General features: G+C 37.2%; 1 protein-coding gene across 5 annotated transcripts in view; it reads right to left on the reverse strand.

Annotated features, from left to right (window-relative positions):
* The window catches only part of LOC137198836 (relaxin-3 receptor 1-like), a 52740-nt gene extending 31357 nt beyond the window's left edge, over positions 1–21383 (reverse strand). For 2 of the 5 annotated variants that reach the window (XR_010931687.1, XM_067612803.1), the window contains exon 1: positions 20928–21383. The gene's annotated coding sequence lies outside the window, so the exon portion shown is untranslated. Of the gene's footprint in view, positions 1–4516; positions 5001–9251; positions 9344–11348; positions 11580–18296; positions 18918–20927 lie in introns of those variants that run through there. The other 3 variants (XR_010931685.1, XR_010931688.1, XR_010931686.1) reach the window with 3 other exon arrangements.
* Positions 21384–21758: the final 375 nt, after the last annotated feature.

The raw sequence follows: 21758 nt of genomic DNA on the forward strand, positions 1-21758 counted from the left end.
GAAATAAAGGTTGTATTTGCAGCAACTGTTGTCTAGCACAGCAACAAGGCATGAGTTCATGTGAGACTGTGTGTATGTGTGTCTGTGTACACACTGCCTGTATGTCCTTGTCACATTGTGTTTGTCAGTGGGTCGTGTTATATCTTGGTGCAGTGACAGCATCAGTTAGCTGCCTGAGAGACATCAGAGATCATGTTCACGGTGCCACCAGGCAGCGAGAGGGCTGAGAGTTGTGCCGGCCACAGGGTCTGGGAGTAGATAATGTCAGCCGGCTCGGAGCAGGAGAAATGTGGTGGCATATGTTGTCTGACAGGGAAACGCCTGGCTGCTGTTGAGCAGAGAGGAGAGATGGACTGGTGGCTGATTGGAGTGACAGCTGTCAGGACATACTGTATGTATGTATGTATGTGTGTGTGTGTGTGTGTGTTGGTGTTCCTGTACTGCTGTCCTTATGAGAACCAGTCTGAGCTTTAGACTTTGCAATTCTTGGAAAGTGACTTTATTTTGAGTTGGTTCAGGGATAGAAACCAGGTTTAGTAGTTAAGTTAGGATTAAAATTACATTTCAGTAAATGTTAAAGTGAAAAGAAGCCACTGCTAACATTGAAGACACTGAGGTCATGCCCTCTGTGATATTACTGGAAATTTGGGGGTTTGGAAGTTTGCAATCTATGACTACACATACTTTATATAACACATTGTTTTTTTAAAGGCTAATTCTACCATTTTTTAATGAAATTTGAAAGCAAAAAATACATTAACTGAAATAAAATTAAAGAAACCACATAATGTCGGGGAAATATATAATGAAGGGGGATTACAGAAATTGTACATCACCAGACTAATAAATGAACAAATTGTGAGATTTTGGGATTTTAAAAAAAAGAGAGAGAACATTGTACAGGGTTTCTGTGGCTTGATAAAAAATCTTAAGTATGGGTGGGGCTCTGTTGGAGGAATTTGGACATATGACCACAGTATTTTTTTTTTTTTAATTTCTGACTATGGCTCTTCCTGCTTTAGGATAAGAAAAGTTGAGACTAGTTTAGGTTTAAGACTTGGGTGGAATCATTATTATTTCTGTAACATGTAAAAAAAATTTTTTTTTAAAGTCAGTGTAACATTGTGCCTCATTGATGTGTGTGTTTAATAGTTTTTGGACAACAATGCAGTTCTATGGCACAGAAGAAAAGGCTAATAAGCTGATACTTATTAGTATGTGGACGCATGCACAAGTGGTCGTGAGATGAAAAATGATGGAGATTATTACCAGGAGATAAGAAAAACAAAATTCTGCTACACAAAGTTCTTTATTTTTAAAACTTTGATCTCCTTTTTTGTTTTCATGCAAAATACTCAAATCAAATTTGACCTCTTCAGGCCTCTGAAAGTTATTAAAAAGAAACTTTGAGCAGGTAAAAAAAAAACACTTAACTGTTCACAACACAAACACACGCGCACTGTGATGGGGGGTCACAAGTAGACATTGCTTTGTATTAAAAGGCCACACTTTTTTATATTAAGTATATTCAAAGATCTTTGAATATGCATTTTTATATTAGTTTTAGTTGAGCATGCATTTTGCATATAAAAGTAGATTTAAATTGTTTAAAGGCCTTACATTGTTCTGTAGTGTCTCAGTCTTACACTGAGACCCCACTGTGACAGTAATGACTAGACAGCAGGCTAAAATACCGAGCGCTGCCTCAGACAGGTGGACAATGGTGATAAGGAGATTTCCCAACAGCCACAGGAGGTGAATGGAAATGTTTTCGTGTATACCTGAACGAGTACAGTATGCCATTAAAGTTACCAAGGTCAGAGACGTGATTCCCACCTGCAACAGTGCGCTGTAAGCTGCATCCACTAAATGCCAAATGATTTTTTAAATTTTTTGTTTCATTTTTTAAAATCTTTTATATTTGCAATATTTTTTGGGGGAAAATTGAGGATAATTATAAGCTTATGAAGAGATTATTTGTTTTTCTCTCCTAGATATGTTCTCTTCCACTAACCGTAGTTCACTCTCTTCTTCAAACATTGCAATTAAAATTTATATATATATAAAAACACTTTTAAAGTTTAATTGAAATCAACAACTGAATCCTCAATTTACAACCAAGAATCAGACCTCAAATATAATGAAAAAGAAGTTGGTTCAACCATCATTGTGGACCTGCACTAAACACTGAAGATGGAGGATGAGAGTCCAGGTAGAGAGAGACAGGCAGGAAAAAGAAGGCATATCCATCAGATTAACACACAGTAATGTCTTCCTGGTCTGGCTCCCAGCATCAGTGATTTATCAATGCAAAGCTAATAGCATCAATATGAATCTAACTAAAAATCAATATTTCATTACCTAATTGTTAGTGGGAATGAAGAAGGATGATTGTATGAGACAGCGTTTGAGAGCATCTGGAGTTCACAGAGACATCTGGAGGACAAACTCCAACAGTACCTGCACACTTAGTTACAACACACTTTTAAGGAAGAAGAAAAAAAAATCAATGTCCACAGCTTTAATATGGTAAAACACCAACAACAAACAGACAAAATACAATGATTTGTTGCATAACTACTGCAAGGTTAAAATCATGTTACAACCTTACATTTTGACAAATAGATCCCAGCCTCACACACACACACACACAAAATGCAGTCTGAAGAATCCATTAAAATAGTGATAGCTTGCCTTAAAAGGCTCAATGTCCCACAGATATCAATCCCACACAGTTGTCTCCAGCATCCATCAACAACATGTTGTCATTCACGGCCTGTTGGCAAACGTCAGTATGATGCAATTTAGTGACAAAGATTCCTAAAATAATGTCATTTTAATCCCTTCAGATGCTCTGAAGTTGAGCCATTGGATGTTCAAGTATGATTGACTTACCTTGTGAACCTTATTTTCCAAAAAAATCTGTTCTCAGTTTGATATTTTGTCTTCTTGTAAAGTCTAACATTTAACCTAAATGTATACTACACTCATATTGTATTTCAGATGACTTAACTCACTAGTTCCTCTTTGGATCAAGTCCTGCTGGTTTCTAATGTAGCCGTCTGGGATAAAGAGACTGTCCTCCCAAGAAAAAACGACACAATAGGTCGTAAAAACGACATATAGTAGCAGCCATAGTAAATATGATCTGCAGCAGTGGCGTAGTTGAGATTACATATGTATATGTTGACAATCATTTGGAGGTGGTTGGAGGATATAACCCAACAGTGAACCTTGCAACAAGAAGCCACTGTTTGTTTCCCCATTTCCAACCACAAGTTTCACATTTCCAAAAGTGAGTCAGGACAGTTTTTTTTAAAAACATAACTACAATTGTCCCCTAACCTTAACCTTGTTGTTATAATTGTAGCCATGATGACAAAGGTCACCTATTGATCTGATTTGTAACGGTTTTGAAAAGCACAGACAAATGATGTTGTCCTACCAATTACAGCTGATAGGGGGCGCCATATTAGAAAACGCTCCTATGTGTCATTCAGGAGTGCACGTGGTCAAACGATGTATTTGGTCGTTTAATTTGGAGGATTTGTTGGGGATAAAAGTTTAAGACCAGTTATTGTAGTAACCAACATGTTGGACAAAGAAGAGCTATAAAGGTTAAGTAAATTTTTTGTTAAGTATATGTATTTTTTCATTTTTATAAAGGCTAGATTAATGTTCTAAAATAGCTGGGCACTGTAGTTTTTAGCAAACATTACTCAAATAGGTGTAACCAGGTCATTTGTTGGGGACTATTTACTCTTTAGATTAATACACATTTGGTACTGTAGTGAGCATTTGCAGCAGCAGACGGTGTTTGTGGGATTGAACAAAAATAAACTACAGTGCCCACGTTCATCGCAACAAAGAAAAATGTCTCACAGTGCAACAATGTGCCTCACTGATGTGTGTGTTTAATGGTTTTGGACAACAATGCAGCTCGATGGCAAAGAAGAAAAGGCTAATAAGCTGATACTTATTAGTAGGATAAATTCATTGTCGGTTTTGGTCTTCATGGGATTTGTTGTCATTAAGAGAAATATTGAATATCACTAGTCTTATTCTTTAAAATGTAAAATCTGTTTGTAGTATTGTATCCTCAATTTTCTTATTTTATTTACTTTTGTAAACATTGTTTTTTGGAAGATGTTGCCTTTATTTTATAGCTGACAGTGCAGATAGTGTCAGAAAACATGTGAAAGTAAGAGGACAGTAAATACCTACCTTCATTGTGTGTCGGACTATTTAGTAGGGGAAACCCAAAGGCAGCATACTGGACACTATACTAAGTATAACTGCACAGTTGTGTTGTCCATAAAAATCACACAATATGTTGTATTGTACATCTTTGGGTGTTTTCCTCAAATGAAACAAGTCTTGTGTTGTTTTTGCTCTCTAGCTCTTCTTGATGTTTCCTCTCATGTAAACGTAGGGAAGTAGAATGAAATATTATCTAACCTGGGGGTAATACTTTGGGTTTTACCCATCAGAGCAATAATTATTCTTCTCTCAGTCTTTCAGTTGCAAAGAAAACTCTTTGTTTATCATAAAAAGCAAATACAGCAACTTTCAACACGTGAAAACAAAAAAAACATGTATTTAATCATAAGGTTGGTAACTTTCTCCATATTATAGCCTCTTCTAATAATGCATTTGTGTCAAATACATGAAAATATCTGAAAGGTAATCTTAAAATATGTGAAAAAATGAACCTGAATACAATATATCGTTTCACAAGACATCACCACATCTATTGTCCCCTTTTGAAAATAATTACATAGGGTTTGAAATACGTGAGTGACATCATGACTGTATAAACACAATATAATTAAAGTGTGTAGTTGTGCTCACGTTGTGCTGTGAAGATGCCAGGGTCTCAGTGACCTGAGGTGAGCTTAAACTGGTTTGGAAATTAATTTCATGTTCATGTTCTTGAACTGTGATGTTGTGTAATTCACCATCTTCCTACACATGACTTATTATGCCTCCTTCAGCAGTTCCTGTAAAAGGTAAGAAAGTAAACCAGTTTGCAAGAAGTCCTTAAAGTCAGGGACAAAAGAAAACTGTGAAGAGTGTTGAGTTTGAAATGCGACATTTGACATTGAAAAAAGCCGAATATCGTATGTGTACTACAGCTACTATCACGTACCACGGCTATAAATGGAATCAAATTAGAGACAATTTCTAGATAATAAATATGTAAGAACAATAGATTCAAAATTGTTTATTTTTATATTTTGCATACAGAGATCCTCACATAATCCTACTTAACTGTCTGCTTTTCCTTGTGCTGTGACAATTTTGTTGCAGTGCCTTTGCATTTTTATGAAGTGCTACTTGGTCCCCTAAACACACTTGATTATTCTGATTTTTTTTAAAAAAGAAGCTTTAAAACTGACAATTTCAGCTCTATAAGTTTGTATTGTGCACTACTGACTCAGTTGGAAGCTGAATTCATAAAAAATGTCAGGACGACGACGTGCTGACATTCATTCTCCTGACTTGCTATCATGCAGGAATCTCAGAAGATTTAACAGCTGGTCACAACAATCTGGAGCACTCATATAAGACCTAAAGAAAATACATTTTCAGTAATTTCATCCTTCTAAGTCACTTTAACCAGTCAATAAAACAGCTCAGGAGCGGGCACTTCTAACCCTAACACTCACATTTGGATCTATGGATATTATCCAGCTTCATGTGGCACTTATCAATTCTTTAAGACAATATTTACTACATTTCAGGCTCCACAACAAACCCTCTATCTCATTATTCCACCTCGAGGGAACCCCTGAGCAGAGATGCATTGGTTATGCATCATTTGGCACTTTAAGGAACTAAAAGAGGGGAAGCAGTAACATCTATCCCAAATAAAGTAGCCTGACTATGGATAAGAATATGAGAGAGTGTCTATCTGCATTATCAAAGACCTTGAAGGTATCACAGCCTTGGTTGTTAAAAAGACTGAGAGGGAAGATATTGTCAAAATAAATCTCGGACGTAAAGGTATTATTTGTTATGTCAAAGATCTCACAGCGCGCCAGCACTTGTTAATGCTTTTGTAATTTATGAAATGGTTATTTACAGGCTTTGAATCTGTAGCACCAAGTGGAAAGAGGGGGTTTTGGTTTAATTGCTATGGAGCAAAGTACACGACAAGGCCCAGGAACTGGAGAGAAGCCAGATCCCTCCAGTGTGGAGCACTAATAACACATCACAGTGACAGAGATGCGCCTCCTCCCTACCTTGCTGTATCGATCTCCCATCTCGCTGTTAATAGTCCTGTTAAACACCAGCTCTTGGCTCTTTACTGTGTCCAAGCCCACTTAACAATAAAACTCCCCCTTCGCTCACCTTTTAAAATGCTTGAGAGGCAGCGAGACAGCTGCGGGCAAAACTGTTGCCGTTGGAAAGGATTCGCCTGCCTGCAGGATAGTATGTTCATATTTGTAGTCCCTAAAATGTGTCTTAATTAGTTTAAGGCAGGAATGTGTTGCTTGTATTGATTTGCAGGAGAATCCGCTCTTGCTTAACTTATCGGCATGATGCAACATTTATCAGATGATAAATGTGCACTTTGATAGTCACGTGTCAGGATGTTTAGTATTTTAGACAAATGTATTGAGGAAAAAAGGATTATGTTACACAACTGTTAACACTATCATAATATTTCTGTCTATTGTTTCCCCCCCCAAACATCATTATAACAGTAGATTATTTCTAAGATTTCAGCTTGTGTCTTTGCTTTTGTCCACAAAAGTAATCATCACTGCTGGAAATCAGTGTCATTTCTACTGACACTGGTTTGAGAACAACTAGCCAAAAACAAGAGATATTGTCTAAAATGTGGCATTTAAAGAGTAAATATCACTGAATTTCTCATGATAATATCTAAAAATGTTATTCACACGAGCATCAGATATTCCTAATGTCTGCTAAATTTACATGTTTAGGCAGTAAACAGTGCATTAGGTAATTGCCGATGTGGGAAGAGATGGAGGAGTACGCCATAGACAAACAATTGCTGCCCATGTAGAGCAGAAGTCCAGAGGGAGTCCAAGTCTTTAGTCAAGGACTTGTGTATTATTAGTTGAACGATATAAAACATGACAAAATGCCTACTCAAAGCGAATCAAAGATTCTCAACCCTTCCCACGGGGACATCTATGTAGGGCAAGAGCTCCTCGCATCTCTTCCTCTCTCTCCTGGGTGGCGTGCATCGTCAGAAACAGGCTGTAAAAACCTCTGCCATCCACAAACAATCACCACGAGCATATGTGAACATTTTCCTACCAACACTAACAAACTCTGCAAAGTCTGACAAGTCTTACAAAAGCTCGTTGAGCACGGCAATCTCTAGTTTGAGAACATTTGATTTGTGATATTTTTGATTCCACTGTATATTTTAGGATGATTGTGATCTACTTTTCCTTAAATCGTTAAGATAAAGTTTACTAATCAGTGGTTTAATCTTCATTTTGAAACACAGCACTGGATTAAATTAACCTGTTTTAACTTGCGTTAGCAAAACTATAATTAAACCAAATCTTAGATGCATTTTTGTTGTGCAACCCAACAAACAAGAGGTAAACTAAGAGTAATTTGTCACAATTTGCCACCCTTTTGTGACAAATCCACACTGCCGAAAACCAAACTCTGCATGTGTCTGCCTTGAACGTGCCGAGATTAGAAAGAAAAAAAGATAAATTCTTACAGAGGGGGTGTATTTGTGCGTTGAAACTTTTTTTTTGATAGCGTGTTCCATCCCCTGCTGGAGCTCCTTTTTGGCAGAAAAAAAACAACATTTGAGTAACTAAACAGGAGCATAAGTGCGATGTTTGTTGCATTTGATTTCACTGATGCCTCAGGAAGGAATTTCTGGCTTTGGTGGTGAGGCTTTGAAGAGAGTTTTCTTAAAGGTGTGCAATGTTTTTCTTGTCTCAAAGCAGCATTTTATTTTTATTTATCCTGCTAATGTCATGTTTCCAGACGCACACACACACAAGACACACACACACACACTCAGACATGCTTAGATCAGAGAAATGTTAAAACGGAATATGCAGTACCACAGGCTATAAGATTAGAAGTGTTCATATATGAACCAGAAGGAGAGGTCAACGTTTGGTTTTAAATGCTCTTTGGTCTTTTAAAAACAGCTTATTATTCATTTTCATCTATACTGCTCTCTATCATAACATTTAGTCTCAACATGTACAAATCCTCTTAAAAATGTATGTATACTGTATGTGTGTATTCCAACTGAATCTATCTATAGCTTTTTATGGAGCTTTCAACTGCATCTCACTGTTTTCATCAGTGTGCTAACTCCCACAACTGAGGACACTAGTAATTTAACCTCAAATTCAAATTTTTTTAATGTCAAACTACTGTTTTCAAGGTCAAAAATGAACTTTTAATGTTTGACAATAAAGACATTTTCATGGATATAAACTTCAGTAAGTGATGAAGCTAACTGATGATGTGATGTGAGCAAACCACGATGAAGAAAAATGTGAGTCTGTGTGTGTTCGGTAGCAAATAAACTGGCAGTTAAACTGTAAACTGCGTTAAAAAAAAAAATACCACGCTGGCATCTCACATTACACAATCTATCAAAACATCTACTTTAACTTACTTTAGAAAAAAGTATCTACTGTATATTTTCTACAAAAAAAGGCCTCTTGACTTTGTAATTAAATGCTATTTCAAAGTGTGGCACAATACACTGACATTTCTCCGCTGATGTGTGTTATTTATCACTGTCCTGGCTGTAAAACTCAGGTGCTCTGACTGTGTTCATGCAGTGTTACCAAATGATTCATAAACTGCTGAGTCTGCACTTTTGCTGGAATGTGAACATTTTTCTCCTGAAATGTTCGCCATAATAGCTCCGTTCTGAATTATAGCGTTGCTGAAGGTGGCAATCATGTTGCCAAATTAGTCATCCTAATTTGACAAAGAAAAAAAAAAAAAAAAAAAAGGACATACAGAGAAAAGACAACACAAGTATTTTTGTCTTACAGGGGAGATGCTTCAGTTGCAGCCTAAATATACTCATTTCTCTCTCTTTCTTACTGACACACACACACACTCTATGTTCAACTGAAAATCAATACGATCGGTTTAAAACAGTTTTTCTAACAATACCAAAAGCTGTAGTGGCTCCAGATCATCTTTGTTTCTTTATCGAGTTTTTCGAAATGACTCTTCTGGGAGATGAAAGATAAAGTGAAAGAAACGTTTCTCACAGCGAGGCCCCTGAGGCTCGGCTCTTGGATCCCTCACCACTACACAGGACCCGTCATGCTTGTCATTTCAATGTTCCTGAAGGTCGCTCCATCTGAAAGGCCGAGAGGGAGAGAGGTGAAGAAACACTTGCTGACGTCAGGGTGCAAAATAAATAACTTGAAATGGTACGATAGAGCCTCCCTCATATGATCAATATTACGTTCTTTTAGACTAACATGTTTGTTTTCACTCTTAATGGGAGCATAACTATGATTTACTTGCAATATCCTCCAAAAAGTTAAGTTTGACATGTGAAAAAAAGAATAAGCACACAAGCATTTGGTACAAAGCTGTTTAGAAAGATTAAATTTTATAAAATGATTTCAGATAAATATTGATCTGGCATGCAATAAGTGTATTATCACTTTCTTTAGGCCTATTGATACTTTATCTGGTTTTCACTGAAGAGCTAGGAGTGATTAGGATAGTGGTGTGATTGGTTGCATTTTATTTTTAGCTGTTTATGTCTCACTGTCTCTTGCTTTGAGGAGCTTGTGAGTAGCATCTTGTGCACAGATTTATATTTAAATATGTATAACTATGGTTTAAACCTCACAAGCTTTTTGATCTGTTGCTTAAGTAATTAAACAGTCGCAGAACCTGCATTGGAATGAAAACCTTTGAAAAGATGTTTTTATCTTGTTCTGAGCGTTCTGGTTGTATTTTTTGAGGGTGGATGCTGGTCGATACACTTTCACAGGAGGAGACAAGTTCTCTAAATGTCGTTGCAATTCCTGCTGGTCACCAACAGAGGCTGATAAAGGTCACGGTCATACATGACTTCATGTCCTGTGAATAGTGATACAGTGCTGAACATATTTAGGTAATGTGATATTTACAGTCCTGCACTGGTTCCAATCACTCTCCATCTTTCTTTCTTTGTCTCCAGTTTAATTGCTTTACTGCCCGCTGAATACCCTTCCCTTCCTTCTGCTTCTCTCTCTCTCTCTCTCTCTTCATTTTTTCCTTCTCAGCCCTCAGCCCTCACACAAACACACACACACACACACACACACATTTCCTCTGGCCCCGAGTAAGGCCTCACCAATGCGGGCTGACGAGAAGTGACAGCTCTCTGTATCACTCCCTGGCACTGACAACTGACAGATGGATACCACTCACACACACTGCAGGGGAAAAGAGAGAGAGAGACTCAGAGGTCGAGGAAGAAGAAAGTGCCAAGGAGGATGATTCTCCAGCATTATTCTCTTTTCATGGGGCTGCTGTGTGATTGAGTGCTGGGTAGAATAACAAGCTTGTGTCATGCCAACCTTAAGCTCTTTTCTCCTTGCAGACACAAACAAATATGTACACACACACACACACACACACACACATACTGAGTAGAGCGAGAATACCTGCACTGGAGCTGCCTGCGATAACCAGAAAGTGGTCGAAAAGTGAAGAAAAAGCGACTTTTCAATCTGAATACTGTGCGTGTTATAATAAAAAGTATATTATTGATTTGGTTTTTAATATGATAGCTGATTATTAATTACAGCCTGAAAATTATTTTAAAAAACAAATCAAGTCATTTTCAACTACAGTGTATGTGGATATTCAGATTTTTGGGAGTGAAGATGGGTATTTCTGTGGATGAGCTGCAACAATTAATTGATTAATCAAATAGTTGCCAACTATTAAATTAATCACCAACTATTTTTATAAACGATTAATCGATTAATGAGAATAATTGTTAGTTGCAGCCCTACTGAAAACATATTTGTCAGGTTGTTATTGTTCTGCAAAATTGAAATTATAATTCCTCTTATTCAGTATTTATGCGGTGTATGTAGGGTTGGGAACCAAAATCTGGTTCCAAATTAGAACTGAACCCAAAATGCCAAGAAAAAATTAGAATTTCGGTTCTTCTTATTGGTTCCTAATCACGATAACACTTTATTATTGCTAACAAAAGCTACATATCTGCCAGGACCTGTCTATGTCATGCATCAACGTAACAACGTGTTGATTTGTTTAGATATTAGCATGCATGGCTAACTTCACCTCAGAAGTGAAAGATGGACCACGGTAAACTTACAAAAGTGTGGCTTCACTTTATTAAAGAAAATGACAAAGCAAAATGCAATGCATGTGGGAAGCTAATTAGCTGCAAGTCAGGTTAAACATCAAATTTAAACATCAAACTTTTAAGGCAGCATGGCGTCGATCTGAAATAATGTCCAGTGTTTGATGGTCTCCTAGTCCGAGTGTGTCATCAGCCAGCGCTAGAACCTCACTAGCACCTCCAGCAGTGCCAGGAACACCAAGCTGCGACACACCGTTCTCTTTGGCAACAAAGGGAAAGATTACCAAAGAGGAAACTAAGAAGTGTCAAATACCACAGTATCCACAAGAAAATGTATGTACTGACTGTGGATCATATATTTTTATTGTGTGCATTTACTTTGTGAATGTTTGGTTAAAAAGACTTATTTTAATGAAACAATTAAAGTCAAAGTAAACGCTTAAAAGAATAAAGATATTTTTGTTATCTAACATTTGATCTCTTATTTTTACCATATTGGAATTGAAACTGGGAATTGATGAGAACCGGAATCAATCAAATTCAAACGATACCCAGCATTAATGTAAATGCGTGCTTACAGTATGTGCTGCATATTCAGAAACACACTTTGTTATCTTGATCACTCACATGCCAGATGTTTTTAACATGTTGTCACTGATGTGAATACCTTGTTTGATCGATGACAACACGTTCAACTTGTGAATGTGAAGATATTAACAGTTCTCAGTTTTGACGCATCAGAGAAACTACGTAGATCCATCAGAGCATAACGTCTGTTTCCGTTTTATCAACAGTATCATCATATAATGTTGATGTTTTTGACAAAGAAGAGACAAAAGCATAAATGTATTTTGTTTTAACTTACATCTGGTGTCCATAATGATTTTTAATTAATAAATTGCTAATATGTCCACCAACGTGATGGAGTACAATAGACAAACAGGCACATTAACAGTTGGCAGGAGAAACACATTCTACTCAGACAAATGCTGATTGGCTGGTTGGCTTGTACTGGTTTTTTTGACATTGCCAATAATGTGAATTTAAAATACAGTCAGGATAATGGAGGCAATGTTTCATAAACCATGTCTGTATCACCATGCATCAAAATAAACTGTTTAAAGCAAGTAATATCAAGTTTTAGCTGTCATAGTTTGCAAGTTTTGCAGTGATTGATTAAGATAAACAGAACCTTCTGAAAAAAACTGCTGTGCTGCTGCGGCAACAATGCGAAAAAAAACTGTTTTAGAGAAAGGAAACTGAAGAAAATATGCAGTGATTCCCAAATTTTGAACTGAAGATTACAATGTACATATTAAATTCTCTCATGTAAACATAGGCTCCTGTCTAGTGTTGAAAATATGTTGATTCATTAGTTAATCTGAAAAAGTGTCTGACTCATTGTTTATGTTATTTTTAAAGCATGACACCAAACTATTGACTGGTTCCAGCTTCTCAAAATGTGAGAATTTGCTACATTTCTCTGTTTCATATCATTACAAATGGAATATCGTTGGGTTTTACACTGTTGGTTGAACCAAACAAGATGTGTGAAGATGTCAACTTCAACTCTGGGAGATTCTGATGGACATTTTTCACAAATTTTTGAAATTTTATGAACCTTTTGAGAAAATAACTGATATTAATCAACTATGAAAACAACTACTAGTTGCAGCCCTATAGTATCAAATCTTTCATGGACACCAAGGGCTTTTTGTCACCATTACTTTGTGCATCTCTTGATAGTTTGTTTGGTGTGCTGGATATAATTTTGTCACCCACAGCGAGTAGACAAAACGTTGGAAATGTTTAACAGCAGAGGCAAGCAGCTAAAATCTTCTTTCATTTCTGTCATATCAGTCTTGCTCTATATGTGGTGAATAAGAAGAGCAGGACAGCCTCCACTATCCTGGAGGGATGAAGGAAGTAGAGGTCTACTTTGTACTCTGCGCTCCAATTCATCTTTTTGCTAAATAATTGTGCAGCTTTGTTTGAACTTCTGTTCTTTGAAAAAACCCACATAGAATATTAATCATCAAACTATTTTTAAAGGAAAAATAGTTTTGTTTGATATTTCAGTTGTTTAATAGGCAGGTTGATACATATTGTAGATACATTCAAAGTAAATGATTCATGATAAATTATGCTACAGGTAGCAAATAAAAATGAAATGCACTTTTTTTAAAAGAAAAAACAGGCTGTTTTCACTGTTAATAAACAGAAAAAAATATATCTTGTGCTTTCAGATACGAGTTGATTGCCTGTTAGTCACAAAACAAATCTATTTTCACCTCAGTTGTTTGGCTTAGTCGTATTCACATGAGAATCAATAGCCAGGTGGTGATTGTGGTGTGACTGACTCAATAACACAATCACCTGCAGAAGAGTGGGAAGTGAGGAAAAGAGAAGATGAAAGGAAATTCTGGCAGCAAAGGAAACCCCAGAGGAACGACGCTAAGCAGACACAAATCAAAATCGAAACGGACACTGCAACTGCACACGACAACAGCAGAGGATTTAATATTATCCGCATCTTCTTTTAACCATGTTTTCCTAAAAAAAATGCAGTACTTTCCCAAAACAACAGGAACAGTGAATTCAAAGTCTCCTCTCAGATCTGTCACCGTGACTGCTGTGAAACACCTTCTACTCTAAGAAATAAAATTTTACACCAAACCGTAAGAGCCACACAAGGAGATTTTGCAAAGTTGACACACACTAAGCATCCATACCGAGTCTGATTGAACTAATAAGCTCATGCCTGAAACCGTAAGTGACACTCTAGAATAGCAACAGTGTCAAGTCTCAAATGGGCGACGCCACACCAAGGCGATGATGACACAAGTATTGTGTATAGGAGGTGAAGAGTATGGTAATGTTGTCAGCGCACCCTGAGGCCTCGGAGCCATCACACAGCAAAAACAAGAAGCTCTGAAATACGCTGTCTCGTTACCGGCTGGCACATATTCTGTCAGTCCTCCTAACGCCAGACAGCTGCTCTGATTACTTCCTCCCCACTTCCTACATCCCTCCTGCTTGACCTTTTATAATTACGTAAAATGATATTTATTTTCCTCTTTTCTGGAGGCAGAAATCTCCCAAACATAAAAACTTGTGATCATGATAGCTGGAGTCTCATGTGATCATCATAACTGCAGTCTCTCTTGAGCGTGATTGCTAGTGTGTTGATAGCTAAAGGCAGCTTGTTTTCTTGGAGAGAACAGAGTCTGATGAGTTTGGTTCTCAGCCAGGAGGAGTGTACTGAAAGAGGTGGGGGGACTCAGATCTCTGGAAACCTCACAAATATCTCAGGAATAGTCAGATTTCAACTTGTGGTTTTGATTTTGTTGGAATGAGGAAATCTTGTTCTTTAGGTTTAATATTTGTTTTGACATTTCTGCAACAACTGGGAAGCCTTGTGAATGTTTATTGTTCTGGACGATAGCTAATGGATGGATCAACTCAAATTTTATCCATATCTTGACCTGGGAGCAGAAAATGTGCCGTCTTGTTTCATAACTAGTCATAACAGCTTGCTAAAGAATGTAGCTTCACCATAGTGTTGCTCTCAAGTTGCTTAAAGGTTGTTGTTAATAGGATGTCATATGTTGTTTATTACTGAGATGCGCTTCTCTAGCATGCTTATCATACCATGTGTAGGTTGTGGCATAAACAATTCCATTCAAGCCACTCAAGTGGAAGTTTAAAAATGAAAATCCTATAATAAAAGGGCCAGAAACATTATAGGGCTTCTGCATTATAAAAATACAGAGGGTGTGCAGATGCAGTATGAGTTTTTGTACATTAGCAAATCCAGAATGGCGTTGTCAACACTTTGTTTCACTGTAAAAGCCCAACACTGCCTTCACATTTAAAAACATTTTTTTGCACTTTCTGGAATATCTTTGCATGATTTACAGTTCAAAAAACTCTTTATCTTGTACTGGCCCTTTATGCAGCCCCTCAGTTCAGCCTCTGTCAGAAACAGGCCATTTTAGCTCCTGTCTCCTTATGAGCCCACTCTGTTCTGATTGGCCGGCTCCTGGAAGCTGCCCATCTGCAGACTTCCAGCAGGCAGGAGGCTAAATAAACAAACAGTAGTAGTTGGATTTCTTTTCTTTTTCTCATTCTTTACTTGAAACCGCAACTTCTCAAATACATCTGCACATGTTAAGGCCTGAATCCGATCTGAAATATGCGAGTGGACAACGACCTTAGCAACAAAAGCCTTGGAATGGACGTTCGTGTGTGGGCACGTGCCAACAATCTGGCGTCATCACGAGGAGGAAGTAGAGGTAATTTTGCAAACAGAGCGTTCAGAGCAGGCTGAAGCCCTGGCTTTTGACTTTCATACGTTCACCTCAAGTTTTGGACTTTTGACTTTTCCATGTTTAACATAGTCATCCGATATCATAACGGTATAAAAATAACAGGAATGCCTGATATTTCTCCCTTAATTAAGTCACAGTTTTGCAATGATACCGACCCAGCAGACCTCAAACTAATCCAACCTTTTGATTTATTACATTCAGTGAAGAAGACACTTATTCAATGTACAGAATATAAATTCAGCCACCTCATTTCCCGCGTCGTCTCCACAAAACAGTTATTTTTTCCACTATCAGTAGTAAAATAGTAAAATCTGCTCTTTTCAGTCACTAAAATAAATCCCTCCTACACACATACACACAGACACAGGCACACTGAAGAAATCTGCCATGAAACTTAATCACAAAAGGTCATGTTGGCGAGGGAGGAACAGATTAAATTAGCATAGTATTAGATATGGAAAATGATTTCTGTCAAATCAAACTGTAGCACAATTATAATATGTTAATTACTTATTTCATTAAGGAAGTTGATTGCAGTTCACAGATGAAATCATGCGGGCAGAGACACCTGGAAAGAGGTGATGAAGCTTGAAACCCGTCTCTCCCTCTTCTGTCCCTCCACTCTGACTCTTCTCGTTTCCTCTCCGCGTCCTCGTCATCGTTTCTCATCTATTCCCGCTCTGCCTTTTCACGTACGCGTTAATTGCCTGAACGCGCCGCACAAAAATGCTTCAAAGGGCGCAGGACTTCTCATTTGTTCATCAAAGGGAAGATGATGAGGGGGAGTGAGATCATATGACCTGCCCACAATGCTCCTCAAGGGAAGTGAGGAGCGGATTCAGTGTGTGAGGCAGCCAATGAAAACATGGAAATAGGAAGATTTTTCACTGAGTAGACTGGATAAACAAGATCAGATTTTACCAATTAGTGTTATAATAACATGGAATTGTTTGTAATAGTAGAAAATATGATCATTGGTTGTGTGTCTGTTGAGAGAAGAGCAAAATAAATCATTGTAAAGTTTACCTCTCTAAAGTTTTATGAAGGTTTTGTTTTATGTTCAATCTGACCCAAAATTCATCATTTTTGTGAAAACCTTTATGGACATTTAACAGGCAGCTACAAAAGATTGACCCAAAAAATGCATCAGTCTGAAAATGTGAGGATTGCTGAAGCCTTCATTGTTTGGATGGTTTGTGGTGTTGAAGCAACACCAGTTTTCATGAGTGAATCTCTGTGGTTAGAGAGCACTGACATGAATTAAAAAGGCCATTACAGATACAAAAGACACTGCAAATAAGGAAGCAATACATCAGTGAATAAGATAACAGACGGCTCTACCTTTAGCTAAGAAAACAGGTAGCAGATTTATATATAGGAGGGTCATTGGCATTGCTTCAGCAGCCTCAGGAGACATATAGATTATCAACTAATCACTTTTTCAGGCATCTTCAGTTAAGACATACTGTAAGAACACAACAGCCTGTCAAACTAGACACCTGCTTACAACTGTATACAGGGTCAGAACATGGGATTTTGTATGTGCACTACAGGATTTTTGTCACACAGAAATTAGAAAAGGCTGGGAAAAGGAGTTAGGCATAAAGATACTGGGGGATATGTGACTAGGCGTTGAAATATGTCAGTTCTTGTTCCTTCAATGCTCGACATTTTCTAATACAATTAAAGATTCTACATAGATTGCACTACTCAAGATTAAAGTTTAGATCTGCGACCAATAAGAAAATTAATTGGCAACCACTTTTAGATTAATCACTTTGAGTCATTTAAAAAAGAAAAAAGCTAAACTTCTCTGGCTCCAGTTTCTTAAATGTGAATATTTTCTGGTTTCTCTAGTCTTCTATGGTTGTAAACTTAATATCTTTGGGCTGAAGACTGTTGGTCGGGACAAAACAAGACATCTCAGGTTGCATGTTGGGCTTTGAGAAACAGTAGTTAACATTTTCAACATTTGATTATAGACTAATCGATTAATTGAGAAAATAATCGTAAGATTAATCGATAATGAAAATAATCGTTTCTTGCAGCCCTGGTAAAGTTAGACAAAATATTTCCAGGAGGTACTCCCAGTGTGTTAGAAGTGTAATTTGTCTGATGCAGATTTGCTTCATAGTCATGCCTTCAAATACAACTACTAGAACCAAATATTTAGTGTTTTTTCAAAGGTGCTCAACATTCATATTAGTCCAGATCCTATCTGAATAACTGTTGGAACTTCTGAGGATGTAAGGAAGCTGCAAGTGGGGCAACGACACTTGCTGTTTTACAGCATTATTAATTCAAAACAAACTCATACTGATGTTTTGGAAAAAGAAGGAAGTACCATAACTCAAACAATGGCTGAGGATCAGATATATCCTCAAGGACAAGCTTCAAAAGTTTGAAAAATTTGGCAGCCACTACTTTTGCACTTGGAAAGGAAGAACAGTTGAGATGGACTGTGTGTATTAGATGACTCAGATAGCAGTCCTAGTGGATTTGAGAGGTTGCGTTAAGAGTCTGTTGTACTTGCACCCAGTTTAAGTTTTGTACTGTGTATGTATGCATGGTGGATTGGCTGTTACAGGGTATATTTAAAAAAAAAGAAGCATTATGTGTTTGTATTATAAGTTACTGGTAGAAGGTGGCCTCTCAATAAAAAAACATGTGAAAGAAAACACTGTGTTTGAACTCACATGGAACAGACTTATAATGTGACTACAGAGAATATACAAAGTTAATATTTATACATGTTAAAAAATTAATCATAAATACAGCAGAGCTCAGCACAGAAGAGATCAGAGATTAACCACAATAAAACATTAGATTAAGCATTAAACACAGTCCAACACCAGCTATTATACAGTATGTTATCTGCTACAGTTTTATCTAGAAGCCATGTCGCCAACAAACCACCTCCGACTGTGGAGAAGAATATACTATCTAGTGAACTGAGAAAATCTTAACCCAGCAATGTACCTGACAGAGCAGCAGCAGCAGGCTAAGACACATCAAATATGCAGCACATCATTATGAGCTTAATAAACTATAAATACGCAGCAGATGACCATTAATATGTGGATATTAGCTCAAGGTTGGCAATGAGTGTAGCAGCAGCGTGAAGCATAGAACAGGAACAGGCTCATCAGTTAGATGTAGTTATGATATAGAGAGTAATAATCAAGCAAGCTGAGATATGGTCCATGCTTTGGGTGATATATTTATGCTTTGCTGAACATGAGGTATGCATAGAGAAAAGGTAGAATCTGTAGGTAGAAAATAAGCACAGTAGAGAGGAGGAAAAGTTCAGGTTTGCCAGTCAATCAATATTACAGTACAGGTAAATAACTATCCTTTGTAAAAGGACTGTTTGCAAGATCACAGTCATGTTTACATCCCAAGAGCCAATAAACCATTTTACCATCTACTGGGGACTTAATTGCATTAGAAAACTGGTCGCCCTTTATTTTATAGTACACTTATAAGACGTAATAAGCCATACTTTGTATCAAATTAGACAAAAACTGGAAATAATATGTTTTTTATTAGACAGTAAAAAAACACAGTTATACCCTAATTACACACCACACACCTAAAATATGCTGTAATTAGAAACTTCATATAATGTCGTATTAGACACAAAATATCCAGGATACTCTGCCAATTGTACAGGACCAACCAAAGAAGGAAAGTAGCAGATATGTGATTTCACTTTAGTTTACAGTACAGTTCTGTTGTAATGTGTCGCAAATTATCCTCTAAGAAAGTCTAATTAAAGGTGTAACAGTGGGAAACAAGGCAGCTTCCATAGCCTAATGTTACCAGGGTCGGATAGTGATATGGCATTAAATGGTCTGATGTCTTGACTGGTATGGGAGGGAATAGAGCGTCGAGGAAGCATTTATTAGGCTTTGTATTACTACCTATAAAAACATGGGCGCAGATCCCGGGGAGCTTGGAGGGGACGAGTCCCGTTGCGTATACTAAACTAAGTGAGAATTTGGGAAATGAAGTTAATGGTTTACTTCATCCTGCTACCTGTGTTTGCTATTGGACTACATCCATCTCTTTAGCATCTCTGTAGCAGTGAGTTGTGTCTTTCAGTGAGTAACTGGTGACCAGTGACACAGACTGTGCTGCTGCTGGAGAGTAAACAAGCAAATACTGTGCCAGCAGCTCTGTAAAATAGATAAATATGTATAGTCATTGCCCAAAAGTGAATCATTAAAATATATTTTAAACCACTATTAATGGCAAAAATGATAGCAACATGTCACTTTTTTGATGTAGCCCCTAAGTTTTCAACAACCTGATAACAAATCACCCTCTAAGAAAGTGAAACTATGTTGAATAAAGGTACAAATAAATGTATTGTTCTCTGAGCTCTCAGTGTTTTGTCTTGACTATTTTAAAGGCTATGCCAGATATAATATGGCATTAAATTAATCTAATTACAGCCTCTGTTGTCTAATTAAGCTATCACAGGCCCATGTTGGTAGCATTAAATGTGGTGTCTAATTACAGCATCATTTGGTAGTAATGATAAAATAGCATCTAACTGTAGCATATTTTGGATCTGATATGGCATTGTATTGATTTCTAATTAGACTATGATATTGTAAAATGGTGTCTAATAGTGTATGAGGATCTCCTATTTGGTTTTTAATTAGAGTATAATTTTGTATACTAGTGTCTAAGTATATTATATTTTGGGTTTAATATGGCATTATATGCAGTTTCTAATTACAGCTGATTTAGGTGTATGGTGTCTAATTAGTGTATAACTGTGTTTGTTTACTGTCTAATAAAGAAAATATTTCTAGTTTTTGTCTAATTTGATACAAAGTATGGCTTATTACGTCTTATTAGTGTACTGTAAAATGAAGTGCAACCTGAAAAACTCCAACACAACAACAGTAACCAAGCAGAAGAAATATGTCACACACCAAAAAAAAGCCAATAAAATGTGAATATTCAATAATGAATGCTCAGATGTGAGTTCTCATTTCACCACTACAAATCAACAGCATGAAGGCCAAGAAAAAACAACCAAAAGTTAAATAAGCACCATGAGGAAATAATTCACAATTGCTGTATTATCAAAGCAAATATTGCACATAGCAGCCAAAAAGAAGCACAAGAGCAGAAATAATCAGCCAGCAGATGCCAAAGACAACACAATCAGACAAAGTGGGCTACACTGTTAAATGTTACTGTATCGACCGAACACAGCCATGCATGTACATGTACAGTAAACACAAGCAGCACACACTAACCTTGTTGAGGTGATCAGTAGAGTAAATCCCATTGGATGGATCTTCTGTGGTCCCAGACTGCAACAGCAGAACAGGAAAACTCCCTTTAAGTGTGTTTGATGCTATCAGCTGATCTGGCAAACGATCAGGCAGAAGAAAACTGGAATATTTCCTCCACCAAAGCGACATGATCACACTGTTGGCAGGGAAGATCGTTTATGAAAAAAAAGATGCAGCAGAAATAACAAATGTTTGCAGCAGCTTCACAGCAGATTTAACACACCTGCACATGCAGTTCAGCAGGTGAGCGGCGTGGTAAAAGAGTGGGCGGGGCTTTGACGTGTTTAAATAGACCGCCTTGTACTGCAGAAGGTGCGTTGGATATGTGCTGCCACCAAGAGAGTTTGTCACATGTGAGTGTAGCTTATGCTAATTATCTGCCTGAACCAGCTCAGAGAGGCCTCACTACATTCAAAGTTGAGAAGAGACATTTTCATTTTCCCTTCATGTTTCATGTTCATGTTTCAGTTGCAGGCTACTAACATAGAAATTTGATAAAAATGTTTGAATGTTAAAACAAAAAACAAACAAAAAAAACAACACACACACAAAAAAAAATACTCCAAAATCTACGTGTCTTTGTTTCACTGTGTGTTCATGTTGTTTGGTGTCTATCTGATGTTTTTAGGTTGAATGGACTGTATAATAAGTGTCATGATGGGAATAAAGAGCCAGTCGGATGAGGTGGGATGTTATGACAAGAGACAGATTATCAAACAAAACAATCTCACCTCAAGATCCTTTTAGTAGCTGTTCTGGAGCTTTTGATCATATCACATGATCTTCATCCGC

Source organism: Thunnus thynnus, chromosome 15 (genome assembly GCF_963924715.1).
Source record: "Thunnus thynnus chromosome 15, fThuThy2.1, whole genome shotgun sequence".
Taxonomy (NCBI): Eukaryota; Metazoa; Chordata; class Actinopteri; order Scombriformes; family Scombridae; genus Thunnus; species Thunnus thynnus.